The sequence below is a fragment of the Rhinolophus ferrumequinum genome, chromosome 21 (assembly GCF_004115265.2).
Source record: "Rhinolophus ferrumequinum isolate MPI-CBG mRhiFer1 chromosome 21, mRhiFer1_v1.p, whole genome shotgun sequence".
In the NCBI taxonomy this organism is placed as follows: Eukaryota; Metazoa; Chordata; class Mammalia; order Chiroptera; family Rhinolophidae; genus Rhinolophus; species Rhinolophus ferrumequinum.
The window spans coordinates 46113373-46127902 of record NC_046304.1 but is presented as its reverse complement, the minus strand read 5'-3'; the positions used below and the strand labels follow the sequence as shown (position 1 = coordinate 46127902).

The 14530-nt window shown below is 41.9% G+C and overlaps 1 pseudogene; it reads left to right on the top strand.

The window, feature by feature from the left end:
• The window catches only part of LOC117013222 (uncharacterized), a 36575-nt pseudogene extending 22881 nt beyond the window's left edge, over positions 1-13694 (top strand).
• The last annotated feature ends 836 nt before the right edge of the window (positions 13695-14530 follow it).

The following is a 14530-nucleotide window of genomic DNA, read 5'->3' as shown; positions in this document are numbered from 1 at the left end:
GTGTCAAACTTTACCTTCAAATAATACCTACCCATTTGGTGACTGCAATGTTGTACAAGTATGGGCACTGGTATAAATATGTGGGTTTTCTCGTATGAAAAATATAGTCCATGCCCACTGAGCGCTCTGCTGTCAGAAAGAGGACTCCAAACCCATAAAGACACACACATGCCTCGTGCTGCTTCAACTTGGCGCTCAGGTGTCCTAGATGACCTGCTCTCAGCCCACCCCTCGGGGACCAAGCCTTCTGTGCCGCCACCAGACAGTTTGAAGATTTTGCTACTGTTCATTTGCCTTTGACCTTCCTCGTGGATTAAAGACAAGAACTTACCATACTCCAGGTTTTCACCCAATAGCCTCAACACAGGCTCAAGCAATTAGAAAACGCCCCTCCTGTTTTGCAATGTGTTTTTGTTTGATTGATTGTCTGGTGGTGGGGTATTGAAGGGAGTTGTGTTTTTTCCTTCTTCTCAGCTATTATGCCAACCCCACTATAATATATTTCTTCATCAAACAATTTAAATCAAATATTAGGAAACTCCATGGAATATTTTGAGCTTCAGCTCCTCCTACGTGGACTGAGCCTTAAAATCAAAAGTCAAAACTGTCTTATTCCCTGGTCTTGCTTGTTTCCCGGGCTGTTTGTCAAATTGTTTGTCTTTATCAAGGGCTATTAGGAATTCTTTTTAGGTTGCACGCATAGACCCTCTTCAAAAAGTAGCAATGCTAATTTCCTGGATATCACATCTGACATTTGTAAACAGACACTGGTTTTCTACACTGTATTTCAAAGAAATTAGTGTATCATTACCCATGATTTATTCCACTCAACGGGGCCTCCCAGGCATTGCTAAGGGAAACTTGCCTGTGCCAACTTTTAAAAGTCATAACGCCCTTCTAGTATTTACACAGGGACATTTTATCTATTCTTTCCCTGAAAAAAGATCACATTGCTTTCCTTTTATGCTTAATCGCCTAACACAAATCACTAACCAGTGTTCAGGCTGACAAAGCCCAGCAAAGGCCATCCATTCAACGGCCAGGCTCAGCAAAGGTGTGTCTGCCCAGAATTGAAAACATCTGCTGGCTGCTCCGATCCCAACCTGTTCATATTTTGAAATGAATAATTCAAATCACTTCATTAACTATAGGTTCTAGAGACACTATTTATAGGTACCTGATTGCTTAGGTACAATTGAATGTCTAAACAGCATGCAATGGGGAGTGGAGAAGAAAAGAAAGGTTTTTGATGTCTTGCTTGCAAACAAAAGGGATTTTTTTCCCCCAAGTTTTATAACACGCAGATCTGCTGCTTTGGGCGTAATTTATGATACTTCAGACAAATTAATAGCCTGCTTTTGCTCTGACTCACCTCTCAATTGACTCATTGATTTCTGGACTCCAGTGCAGGCAACAACAAGCTAGGAAAATACCAAGGTGGGTAGCACGAAATAAATTAGCCCATGACTGTTGCTGCCATCAGGACTCTGAGCAAAACTACAAAGTACAGGACGTTTGACTTTTTCAGTTCAGTTTGTTTCTTCGACCAGTTTCTCACCAGAAGCACACGTATACATTCAGGGCACGACAGCTCTTTGTGTAGTCCTGGCCCATGCAGCTGTAGGATGTTTAGCATACATTGCTCCAGGTGCCAAATGACAAAATTGCTTCCCCTCCAGCAAACACAGCACTCACACCAGGCATTTCCAAACTCCATATCCCAATCTTCCTGCTGTCTTGTAGCTGTGCAAAGGACTCACCCTCAGTACTCCTGTCTCCCAGATTTTTCCCACCTTATTCATGCCCCTGCTCCCCTTCTCCCCCACCCCCAAAAAAGACTAAATCCTGTTAAAATGCTTCAGACCAAATAGTTCAATTCAATCTCTGTCGAACTGAGGATTAATAAGTGTCCTGATCCCTGCTGTTTATAAAGATAAAAGCAATTTAATGATCTAATTATAGTAATTAGCAGTAAACTCTCAATGACAAATAGACTTAATCCTTTCTGGGTAATTGTAAACGAAGAAAGAGAAACAGCCCCACCCATTTTCTCAGGACTCCATCCTCACACAAGACAGTCACAAATTCAAGACTCCATTTCTGAGAGGTTGATGACTCCTTGGACAGTGGAAAACTTAGGGAACTCTCTTTCTGACCATGAAAAATAAAAAACCACAGCAATCTCATTTCTCCTGTATCACTGAGAAAACCAGAACCAGATTACTGGACATGATGTCCCCTTTCGCAAAGAGCAGGGCCAACTCAAAACTGAGGAAGAAGAAATGCAACGTCCCCGAATCCTGAGGTTGTGCTTAAAATTCCCAGGTCTTTCTCCCTTTCCTTGTGACAAGCTAACCAGAGACCCAGGGCATAGCTTTTCTGCAAAGGTCCTGAGGTTCGGTTTTATTTGGCTGTTGGAGAAAACTGTCATTTCAGTCAAGTTTTATTAAATGCGGTCCCTCCTCCCATAAAAATTATAACAAAATTCAAAGTCCAAGAATATGGCAAATAACATTGCCCTGGGAGCTAGTACATGAAATTTGGGAGGGAAAAAGAAGGCTTGACTTTCATTTTATAAAAAGCTACGGTCAGGGCTATCTCCTTGTGCAACTGCACTGCCATCTTCACAGATACTCAGCGAAAACATGAGCACTCTTAACATGATTTGGGAAAATTATTTTTTTTCTTGGAGGGTCTCAGTACTATCATTAAATTGAATGATTTAGTTGCAAGTAAAAAAGCCAGTATGTTCTCCAGGTTCTTTTCCAGTTGTCCCTGAGCATGGGCTTTCTACTTTGACGTCACTAACAGACCCTGAGAGCAAAGCGAGGCTGTGGTCAGATGAAACCACAAGGAGCGGAAAATAGACCGATACTGTTTCTCCTGCAGACATTATGCGCGGAAAATAGACCGATACTGTTTCTCCTGCAGACATTATGCACTGGCCGGCCGTTCATCATGCTCTCTTGTGTAAGGAGCCATCTGCAGACTAGAGCCCTACCTAGCGGGAACGGAAGGCAGCTTATGCTGGTGTTCCTGGAAAGCCTCTACCTGCAGGAGGTCTCACAGCTCCCCCTTGGATGATCAAAACCTCTTCCCACTGTTTCACCACAGCTCTGCGGTTCACTTCTTTAAGGAACATCCATCTTCAAGCTCCTTGCTATTCTTGAAGACACTTTTGTAAAAATGACTTCATTAAATCACTTATCCCTCTAACTCGGGGACTGTAGTCTTACAGTGGGGAAGACTTCTATAAATCATCCTCCGCAAAAGGAAATTGCAGTTCACTCATCTGTACAGGCAGAGAGTGATGTTACTTATCAGCATAGACAGTGAATAAAATGTAACATGTTAGAATTATTTCCTCATTGTTTTAGATAAATATATGTGTATATCAGTATATGCATGTATGTGAAAAAAAATTTATTTTTTGTATTATAAACAGCCACAAAAAGAAGACATGGAATCAACTTAGCTTATTCTCATTCTCCTAGTCATACTCTAAGCCATCTAGTCCTATGCTTTAAAATGTTTTTCAGTATATCTGGCATTAATTCAAAAATACCAATAGGTATAAAGAATTATATAATAAGCATCGATGTACCCACCACCCAGTTTAAGAAACAAAGCAATACCAACACAGCTGAAGCTCCAGGATGCCTTCCCAATGACATTTCCTCTCGGCCCCCAGAAATTAACCATTGTCTGAATTTGGGATTTATTATTCCCATGCATTGCTTTGTACTTCTGGTACCCATGTTACTCATTATGTGTCCCTAGACTAGATGTAAGTGGCATGTTTTTACATTTATGTGGCATTATACCATATTTTTTCTCTTTCTCCTTGTCTTTTCGATGCTCTGTGCTATATTATGAGCTTCGCCCTGATGTAGTCTTAACATGGAATAATACATAATAGCAAAAGAAGTACAAATCTGTTGCATTTGTTCTGCACGCTCCTTACCAGTGCCTTGTTTTAGCCTCTCTGCACTTCACACTTGGATCATTATCAGTTTTCTCATCGGGCTCCCTGCCTCTAGTCCCCTCCTACACTGAAACAATTTTCACTACACCACCAGACATGCACCTAAAAACCTCAAGATGCTAAAATGCAAAAATATTCAGTGAATCTCTGTTCTTGACCACATCAGGCCCAGGCTCCCTTGTCTAACTTTCAAGGTGGCAGTGTCATGTTCACGTCCTTCAGCCCACCATGGAGGTCACCTGCAGTGAGCAGTTCTCACACACATCAATGGCTTCCTGCCTCGACCACATGTAACTCTTCCTACTGGAAGGCTCTGGCCACAGGTGCAAGCTCAGCCCGGATGGGTCCAACCAGAAGTGCCAGGAGGTTATTACTCCAGGTAATAAGGAGGGACAGAGGCTGGTGGATGAACACCCAGCTTTCTTGCCCACAGCAGGATGCTTCTGAGATACGTCCCACATAACCAAACATCTCACCTAGGATCTTCAGCAGGATAGAGCTCCAGTGGTCCATAGTAACCCTTTCCTCTATCTACCCTTTATTATTGACTTCCCTGCCTTCCCAGCTCACTCATCCACTCTCCTCGTGTGTCTGCTGGGTTGACCTCTAACATAACTGACTTGTACTTGAGTCCTTGCATTAGTCTGCTTTTTTAGACAATTGCTACAAGAATTGGCCCTAGATATGGACCCTCAGGATGAGATTTGAATTAGATCACTTGCTAGTCAAATGGCAAGAGGCACCCTAATGCTGATGGTAAGTGGGATAGTGACCATCCTGGTCGGCGGCAGCCTCCCAGTTGCTAAGATGCTCACCTATGGTGGATCAGCAGAGGGAAGAGTGCTTTCCTGGCTTGTGCATTTTCGCTAGTAAAGCTAAAAGAGCAGTAACAATTGTGAAAATTGTCAAACTGGGTAGGTTCTGTTCATGTCCTGGAAGCTTTAAGGAAAGAGAATTACATGCTAGAACAGCCAGCCATCAACTCATGGCAAGCTGTAGGAGCCAGAAAGCCTACATCCAGCTTTAGAGAAGCCTACACAGCCTGTAGCCCCTAGGCAAACTGCTGAAAATCTAGCCTAAGCTTTGATCTGAAGAGTGGTGGAGTTAAAAGGAGCCTGAATTCACCGTTCAAAACGTCTTCTGTGTAAAATTCAGAGCCCTAAAAAGGTAGCAGTAGAATCCTGAGACTTGGGATAGGGTTTTGAGGGGTTGATGCCTTTGGGAACGTTGAACTTGCAGGGTCCTGTGAAACCTCCAGGTGGCCAGAAGCAGCCCCTTGCCCTTGTTAGTGAGAAACAGCATCCTGTGGCCTGAAGACGATCACCCAAGAAAGACGGCACCCTTGATGGCATTTGGCCACTCAAATGGTTCCTCTGGCTATGTCTAGACCAAGAACCAGGGCCAGTTCTCAGCACCGCTCAAGTGAGAAGTCCATTTGCTATCATGGGAGGAAATGGATTATCACCAAAATAGGGGAAGGATATGGCTTTTCTATATCTGCAGTAACCAGGAGGAAATGCCTGGAAATACACATTGAGGATACAAGACTGGGGTGGGAAAAGCACACACTGTAAGCCTGGATTGGGGAGAATTTACCACTAGGGGACGTCACCCATGTTTTAGGATTTAACAAACTGGCAAAGACCCCTGGAGCCTGTCCTAATAGGTGGCTTGAACGGCCCTTTGAAGCTCGGAGAGGATGGTGGCCTATATAGTAAATTAGGTAGAGATGCCAGACTATCTTGGCCAAGTATTAAGAAAGGAATCAACAGGCCCAGTTTTAGCATCAGCTTGAAGCTGACACCTGAGTGTTGGGAGACTACCCTTCAAACTGCGGTATATATGCTGACCAAACAAACTGTCTGTTAATACGGTACCATGTCCCTATAGGCTAGAATACATGGTCCTGGAACCAAAGTTTTTGTTTACCATATTACAAATTAACTGAGAAATTTATAAAATATTTCTTGGTTCATTAAAACAAAAACCTATTCCATGCTAACATAAATAATGTATTTTATTAATAACTGTATTTCCCTCAAAAATAAAATTAGTGAGAAGAGTGGAATTGTTTTACATTTTGTAAATCTCTTTCATGCCCGGCCTAAATAAAGGCATTTAGGGTCTCATATCTACTGATGTTTTTACTCTGTTGCAATATGTAGTTTTGGTTGAAGCATTTTTCAAAATGGAGCCTCACACATATATGTAGTGGGAAATGGAAGGAGTATTTTACTGGCCTTTTCATATAATTGTAGAAATTCATCTTCAACACTACACCAAAATTCAACAAGCGGTAGTTTCTTAAAGTTAGATGCAATGTGATATCTGAAACCATATCAATGAGCTTTTTATACTTTGCTTCGTTAAAATTATTGGTCTACCTTTCACTTTGAATGGCTCTTTTACCCATGTGCAATTTTGTATCATCAAGCATTGGTTATTTGGAAAATATTAGTTCACTAAGTTTTACAGATCTTCCAAATTTGACACATTTTTATTACGCAACGTCAAAAACCACATTTATTAATATCACCTCCAATCTCATCATCAAAGTCTTTAAGTATTGGGAAACTTAATTAGGCTCATGATGGCACATATTTGTTTTCCAAAAATTCAAGTTTTTGCTTGAGGCTCACATTTTAACATTGGCAAGAAAAGAAAAAAAAAAGTGGTCCCATGTTTTCCTTAACATCAATAGGTTCACTTCATTTATTTTCAAAAACATACCTGTCCAATATCCAAGTATAAATACCCACAGTATATCAGTTGTTCTTTTAAATATAGAGGTGCCCCAGGAGAGAAGTAACTAGTTCCATTTGCAACTCAAACAATCGCAAAAGGGCTTCTCCTCAAGATAACCACTGCCTTTTGGTGCGCAGCCAAGGGCTTTGTGCATTCCTTCCATTTCATCACACAGAATATTAAAAAGATGTGTCCTCACTGCATTGATTTATGCTAAGGCACCGGCAGTTTTCCACCATTGCTTCTGCACCATCAGTGCAAATGTCAACACAGTAAAAAAGTAGAACAATGTCTTAGTATTATTATGAAAATAGCTTTGACCTCATGGATCCCTTAAAGGGTCTCAGGGGCCTCCAAGTGTCCGTGAACCACAATTTGAGAACTGTTTCCTTACTAAAAGAGAAAAAATAACAAGAAAAAGAGAAGGCTCCATCACAGAGATTCCATGGAGAAAGGACGTGGGGAGAGGTTTTCAGATTATGGTCGCTACTGGACTGGGTCATATTTGGGTCCAATGTTGTCCCAAGTTACTAGGTGAATAACCTTGGAACTTAACCTCTCTAAACCTCAGTGAAGACAATCGTCCCTTTTCTATCACTTCAGAGGGAACGTAGTGACAGTGGGGGGTGGGGTGGGGGAGTACGAGGGCCACATTAGACAAGGGATGCAAAAAAGATACTGTAACTAATCAAATGTCATAAAATACTTCTAATTCTTAGGAGTCAATAAATATGTTGAAACTTTTCAAGAGAAAGTGGCACTGACTGCCACATGTACTGGCATCTTTCTTGCTCCTTTTCATGAAGAAAGAATGACAGTGACTTAAAGGCCATCTTTATGGGATTTAAGTTGTTTGAAGGTAATTTTACAGCTATAATTTGGAGCAATAGGACATCTAAATGAGGGGAGAGACATAAATTACATAGAAACCACTACAATGACTCTCTTTCTTATAGCCTTCCGGTCTCATACCTAGGAAAGAGCCAGAGAGTTACATCACGGTCTGGGTCTTAGGTTGACCGCCAAGTATGGCGTCTCTTACTCTGATAGTACAGGCCCTAAGAAAAGTCCATATTGCCTCATAGTAAGAGCAAGGACTTTATCCAGTTAATTTCATACACAGGCAAAAGTAACTTAGGTTCAACTCTCCCACAGAGCAGGGGATGTTAAGGACCTTCTCTGCCCAGCTAACATTACTGTTGGTAAAATCCACAATTGCAGAATCAATAAACACATCCATGATGTTGCTTTCTAGAAATTCAGTAAGTTGAGAAATGTAGAGGAATCCTAAGGAGTGAAAGTTCAATGGAAGACTTTTGATTGATTTACTCAGAGCATAACCTGTACTGTAATTAAAGGTCTGTATCTATTTCCTATTAAATGAGTTGATGATTAATTTAGAAATTATTTGCTTTTGTGGTCACTTTTTGAATAAACTACGTTACAATCATTCATTTACATACTTATTTATCATCACAGGTTTATTTATACATCTGTTAAGCACATAATATATTCTAGATGCTTCTTTTAAAAAATGAGTAGTGCACCCTTTCTACCTTTAAACAATACAGACTGCCAAAAAAATCATTACAGCAAACAGATATAAATTATGGTAGCCATAAAAACAATGGGAGCCCATAAACTCTGTAACATGTAACATGTAAATGGGAAGCATTTAACTTTGCCTGGACAGGTCAAAGAAGGTTTTGACAAAGGAAACAACTTTTAAGCTGACTTGTGAAGGACCAGTAGGTTATTTTTCAGGTTGGCAAGATGAAGAAGATGACAGAAGAGATTCTATGAAGAGTTAACAGCGGGTGCCAAGTCATAGGGAACACAGCATTCAAGGAAATGCGAGCAATTCTGTAACTGGAATACGGGGAGCGGGAAGAAAGGGCGGCCTTGGGAGGATCGTCAGGGCCTCGCACTCCACAGCGAGGAGTCTGTTTTGGGTTTCTCATCCACCCACACAAGTCTCAGTCTAAGAGCAGTACGTGCATTTGTGAGATGGTGAGGGTCTGAGAGAGGCAGATATTCTTTCAGAAATCACTCCCTACACAGAACATAATGACTGGCAGTCAATAAATTCACACTGTTTAAAAAAATTGGCCAGGTTTGGAAGGAGAAGGAAGGAGAAGCGGGACACGGATGGCCAAAAGATACCATATTACAGCCCCAGTTAGGACAAGAAAAAGAGATTTACATCCCAGAGTAGCAAAGGATACCGGGGTGCAAAACTGAGATTCCAAGAGATCATCAGGCAATGACGTTTCCTTCCATTCAAGAAAAGAAGGATGATGCAAATTCTCACACAGACCTACACTTAAGAGTGTGCCAATGCCTTTTACGGTTGTTTGAAGTTGACCAGTACCATCCGAGTGGACAGGGTGGGAGTGATACCATGGGGGTGGGAGGAACTGCTCAATTGTTTTTGCCACACACCATACACAATAACCACTTTATCGGTGCTACTGTCAACCACAGCATGCTGCTCGCTGCCCCATAGTATGGTCGCTTCTCTTAACTTTTCACAGAACCTTGCAATTGACCGGTAGCAGATTTCCCTCATTTATAAGTTTTTAATGATTCAGTAAAGGATCTCTCTAAAGTGCTTCTTCGATTTTTGAGCCAAATAAAGAATACAAACATGACAAGTTAAATACATATTATAGGAGAATACTGAAAACAAAAGAGAGTAAAGATTATCCATTTTCCTATCATTTTAAATGAAATAACATAAGAAGTGGAAACATCCTCCCTCTCCATACTGGCCCGGGGAGGAAGAGGAACGGGTAATAGTTTGAAACAGCCTCCTCAGTATTGTAACACTTATACAGATACACAGATGTATCTCTTCACACACATATACAAAGTTTAACAAAGAAAGAACACAAAGGTTATTTTATGCCTCCAAGTATGTTCCAGCACTCCTAACAGTCTTCTACCTAACAATTTCATGGATACACTCCCAAGTCTGTATACATATTCTCCCTAAGATTTAACTGTTTCCCTATTGAAAGTATTTTCCTTGGGGTAGAAAAACAAAAAAGAGAAGGGAGAGCAGGAGAGAGAAAGACAGAGAAAGAGAGATTGATTTAAATAATTACTACGTACCATATTGCTTTTCATTGCTAAATAAATGTGCATATTAGTATCCCAGTTTTACCAAAGAGGAAACTGAGGCACAGAGGAACTAGGTATTAAATGAGAGTGTTGGGATCAATCTCAGGCAGTCTGTTTCTAGAATTTTGACTATCAGTGTCGACCCTGTTCCACCCCTTAGGGAGAAAGCAACCAGTACATCAGGTGTCACGGCAAAGAAGTTGTATCCCACCGGGCTTTAGAAAGAGAAAGCATTTAAGATGTGTGGTACCAAACACTTTCAGGACGTACATTCTTTAAGGAAACCCACATTGAGGAGTGCCAGTCTTCAATGGGACAGTCTTATGAACAAACTCTCTTCTGTAAAATCCATGTGCTATTAATGGAATACCTGATGTCTAGTCAAGCTTCTGCTCCTCACCTTTCCCTGACGCCCCCAGAAAGGACACCAGCCGGCGTTCTTGCTCTGAGCCTTGAACGAAGGCTAAAAACTGGGAAACAGACAAGACCTTGCAGGAAAACCTAGAAACAGTGTTGTTGCTCAGACCATTCACGCTGCCCGAGGTTGGCAGCGTTCTCACTGCGAACAGCCACCTCCCCGGAGCCCGAGGTCTCAGTCCCAGCCCTTATAAATGAAAAACAAAAAGATGGTTCCCTCTTCTCTCTAATCCTCAAAATCTGGCTCTCCAGGAAATCTCCGGGAACGTGGAGAAGCGCCACTGGACACGCGTGAATGCAGAGGCACCTAGGAACCAGGATGACAGGAGTCACCAGTGTACGGGCAAGCCAATTCTCTGCTGGGCGTAGTGATAAAACACGAAACAACTGTCCTCTGGGAGCCCGTACACTGGTCCCTCTCCTTTGAATATCCCATACTGTATGGGAAAGGGGACAACAGTAAGAGGGTGACAAAAAGAGCAAAATAAAAACAGAAGAAGAAATGACAGGAAAACAGATGGGGGAGAAAGACAAATGACAGGTGTAAGGAAAGTCATGAAAGGTAAGACCGGAAATGTGCCTGGCAACTTTCATGCCTACCTTCTTCCTGGTGGGCACAGGCCTGATTTGTGCAGGCATCTAACTATTCCCATTCCACCTGCACCCCACTTCACATATGTGGTTCCAAAGAGGGGCCATGGAGTCAGTCCAGGTGGACACAGGTCACTCACGGCAGAACCATTTTCCTTGCCAATGATGAAGCTCAGAGGGCCTGTGACCCATTTCAGGTCAGGGAGACACCAGAAGAGGTCGGCCATGGAGCTTCTGCAAAATGTGTGTGTACTTTTAAGGAGACACAGAATGAGATGGCCCTTTTTCTACCTCTGGCTACGGTCACATCTGGAGGTGAGGCTAGGAGCTATGGCTGCCATTGTCTAACCACAGGAAAACTGCTTTCGAAAGCAGCCTTTACTGGGAGGGGCAGGAACGGCCAGATGGTAGGACACTGGGTTCTAAAATTAGTCATTTTTTTCCTGTGGCAATAAACAACTCCAGTGTGTTAGTGGCTTAAGGCAACACTTATTTATCTCCCTTTGTCACCTGAGGGTTGTGGGACCTCAAGTGTCTTCTGCTTCCAGACCCAGGCTAAGGGCAACTGCTATTGAGACCTGTTCTCCTGGCAGAAGGCAGCAACCCGCAAAGAAAAGGGGAGCCAAGCCACTCCTCTGGGAGGATGTGTCATGCCTGCTCTTTCACCACTGGCCAGAGCTTGTGATGGGCCAAGCCCAGAGTCAGTGAGGAGGGCTGGGGTAGGGAGAGAGAAGTAGGGAGAGTGCAGTGTACTCTTCCCATAGGGGCCGGAAAGTCACGTGAACACGGGCGGAGATACGCAATCCTGTTACAGGGGAAAAATGGATATTTGGGAACAAAAATCCAAATCGGCCAAAGTCCTTGATAACATTATTAAGGCACTAATAAAAAGGGTTCCTGGGACCCTATTTCCAGATTTCCACCTCTGTGAGATCACGTGCTACTTTACTGGCTAAGACTGCGTTTTCTATGAGTTATACATTTTAGGGAAGAAAATCTTAACAGTATAGAGACAACTCCCAATGATCTGATCCTGCTCCGAAGGGGAGGAAGAAAACTGAAACTGTCAGACGAAAGGAAAGACAACCCCCATTCCTCCAGGCACAGACTTTCCTTCCCAAACAGACCAAAGCTCTTCTCTCCAACTGTGAAAAGGAGGCCTCAGCTTCCTGTCATGTTGGGATGAGCCCAGATGAAGAAGGACAAATACAACCAGGGATTTGAAGCAGTATTAAGGATATATGCACACATTTTTATAGGTTCTGTTTCCATGTGTTAAATATATGTGCATCAATGAGGCTGAGAAAGAAACTCAAACTGACATTTTTCTTTACCAATTTTATCAGCTATATCTTACAAGAAGAAAAATAAAATATATCTGTTTATAGCTCCGACTTATTCATTGTTTCATTCCAGTATGGTCCCATGTGGTCTGTCTGCCAGGCCAAAAAAAAATTAAAATTAAAAACAATGCATATAGTATTAGAGATATATGTACAATTTACATCAAAGATGGCAGGTTTTAGAGTCTATTTAACTGATAAAATACGACTTCAAGACAGGAAGTTTGGAAGAGAGGGAGACCTAGGAGGACGGCACAAGCCACTGCTACAACCTAGGGTGACCTTATAAGAACTTTTACTGAACTTGGGGAAAGAAAAAAATTAATGAAAACCTTCAAACTGTACAAAAGCACAGAATGGAGGGAGTCACAACAATCATCTTTTGTTTTGTTTTATCTTTTTTTTTTCCTTTCCTTTCCTTTTTTAAGAACATTGAAGCTGTAACCACAGAGGTGATTGGAGAATCACAGCCCTCCTGAAGTGATATCCAAACAGAAACTTTTCCAATACGTATCCTGAAATCACAGAGCATGTAATTCCACATTAGCTCCAGGAAGGCAGCATCTTTGCTTGGGATATGGAAATTTGGAAGCTCATTGCTATAATCTGTGGTTATGATTTCAAGCTCCCCCAGTGATGCCGGGAATCAAACCACAGACTCCCAGCGCTAGGAGCCTTTATTGTAATCCAATAAAACCTTAACAACCAGTCTTCTTTTTTATGATAAATTAAGGGCCTCATTTGCTTTGAAGCAGCCCCTCTGCCCTAGAGTTTACCTCCCTGTGGAATCAGTCCTAGAGAAACACTGAATTTGGATGAGGGGAAGACGGTGGGGGGACAAGAGCCCAGATTCCCCATCTCGGTTTCATGGATTCAAAAACTACAAAACAAATAAAAAGCTCTCTCTTTGAAAAGAACTGATCTTTTAGGATGAGCCTGTGCTTGGGCCTTTTGACACTATTTACGAACCGTGACTTCTGAACCTTGCACCTCAGACACAGAATGCCACCTTGAAACCATAAATGTGATATCTTGGCTTTCGGCCTTCAGCTCGGAGGAAGCCAAGGTGCAACTTTCTCCCATCGTCCCGAATCCGGCTTCATTTGACACCAGCCGCCTCCACCCTGCTGCCAAAGGTTGGTGATGACATCTCTAAAGCAACGGTTGCCTCGAAGGCCTGAAATGACAGCGAAACTGACCATGCACCACAGACAGGCCCAGACTGAGGTGGGACCTTGGGCCTTTGCCCTGATCATCAAAGCACCACCAAGAGACAAAAACAACATTAAGCACAATGGAAATACCATTTCTGATGAGACTGTCAACACTGCCCAACAGATGCAGCCCCGATCTTTAACTAGAGAATTCTCTGGAACAATTAAAAGATCTCGGAGACTGCCCGGTCTGTGGGCTGCAATGTTGATGGCCACCACCCTCATGACATCATAGATGACATCAACGGTGGTGCTGGGGAAGGCCCAGTTAGTTAAGAACAACAAAGGAAAACATTGCGATTAAAGATCATTTGACAACCAGCGGAATAAAAAATAAATAAATAAGTAAATATATAAATATATAAATATATAAATATGACATCTGGGACTGAGGCCATGTGTACTAGTCACCCACTTTTAAGTATTTTATCTTATTGTATTTTATTGTATTTGCTAATTTGAAATTTTATTGAGAAGCTCAAATTCAGCCCAAATTGCCAGTTTTTGCTTCACTGCTGTGTCACCTTTGTGAAATAATTTGTTACAAAATGACCTCCAAACTCAAAATAAACTTAAAACAAGGCACATATTTATCTCAGGGCCATAATTCCTTGCTCAGATCCAAAGCACTAGAATGTCAAACTACCCCCAAAACTACATGCATGTTTTTAAAAGGATGCCAAAGACCAGCCCAAAAAAGGAAAGTGCAAACCTAGCGGTGGCCCTAAAAAATAAACATCCATTTCCAGAGCATTCATTTTAATATCCCTAATGATATGAAAAGTGAAGGCCAAAAGGATATGGATGAAGGAGCCAAAAGAGTTTGAAACACGGAAGAGAGACAAAAAGGACATCCTGGCATGGACCTCGATGCTCGGCTCCATCTTCTATGTTTAAATATCAGGAAAACCAGTGATAAATTCAGCTCTTGGGACCTCAGCCCAGTCTCTACTACACATTTAAAAACCTGGGAACTCTTTTATGCATGCGCAGCTTTTCCATGTTCAGTTTATTCTCAATTTTATCATGATTTTTTCAATAAATGGGAAAAAGGAGAAATGAAGACAATAAGAATTTATCCCAGCTGTAAATTTTGATATAAAAGGCATAAA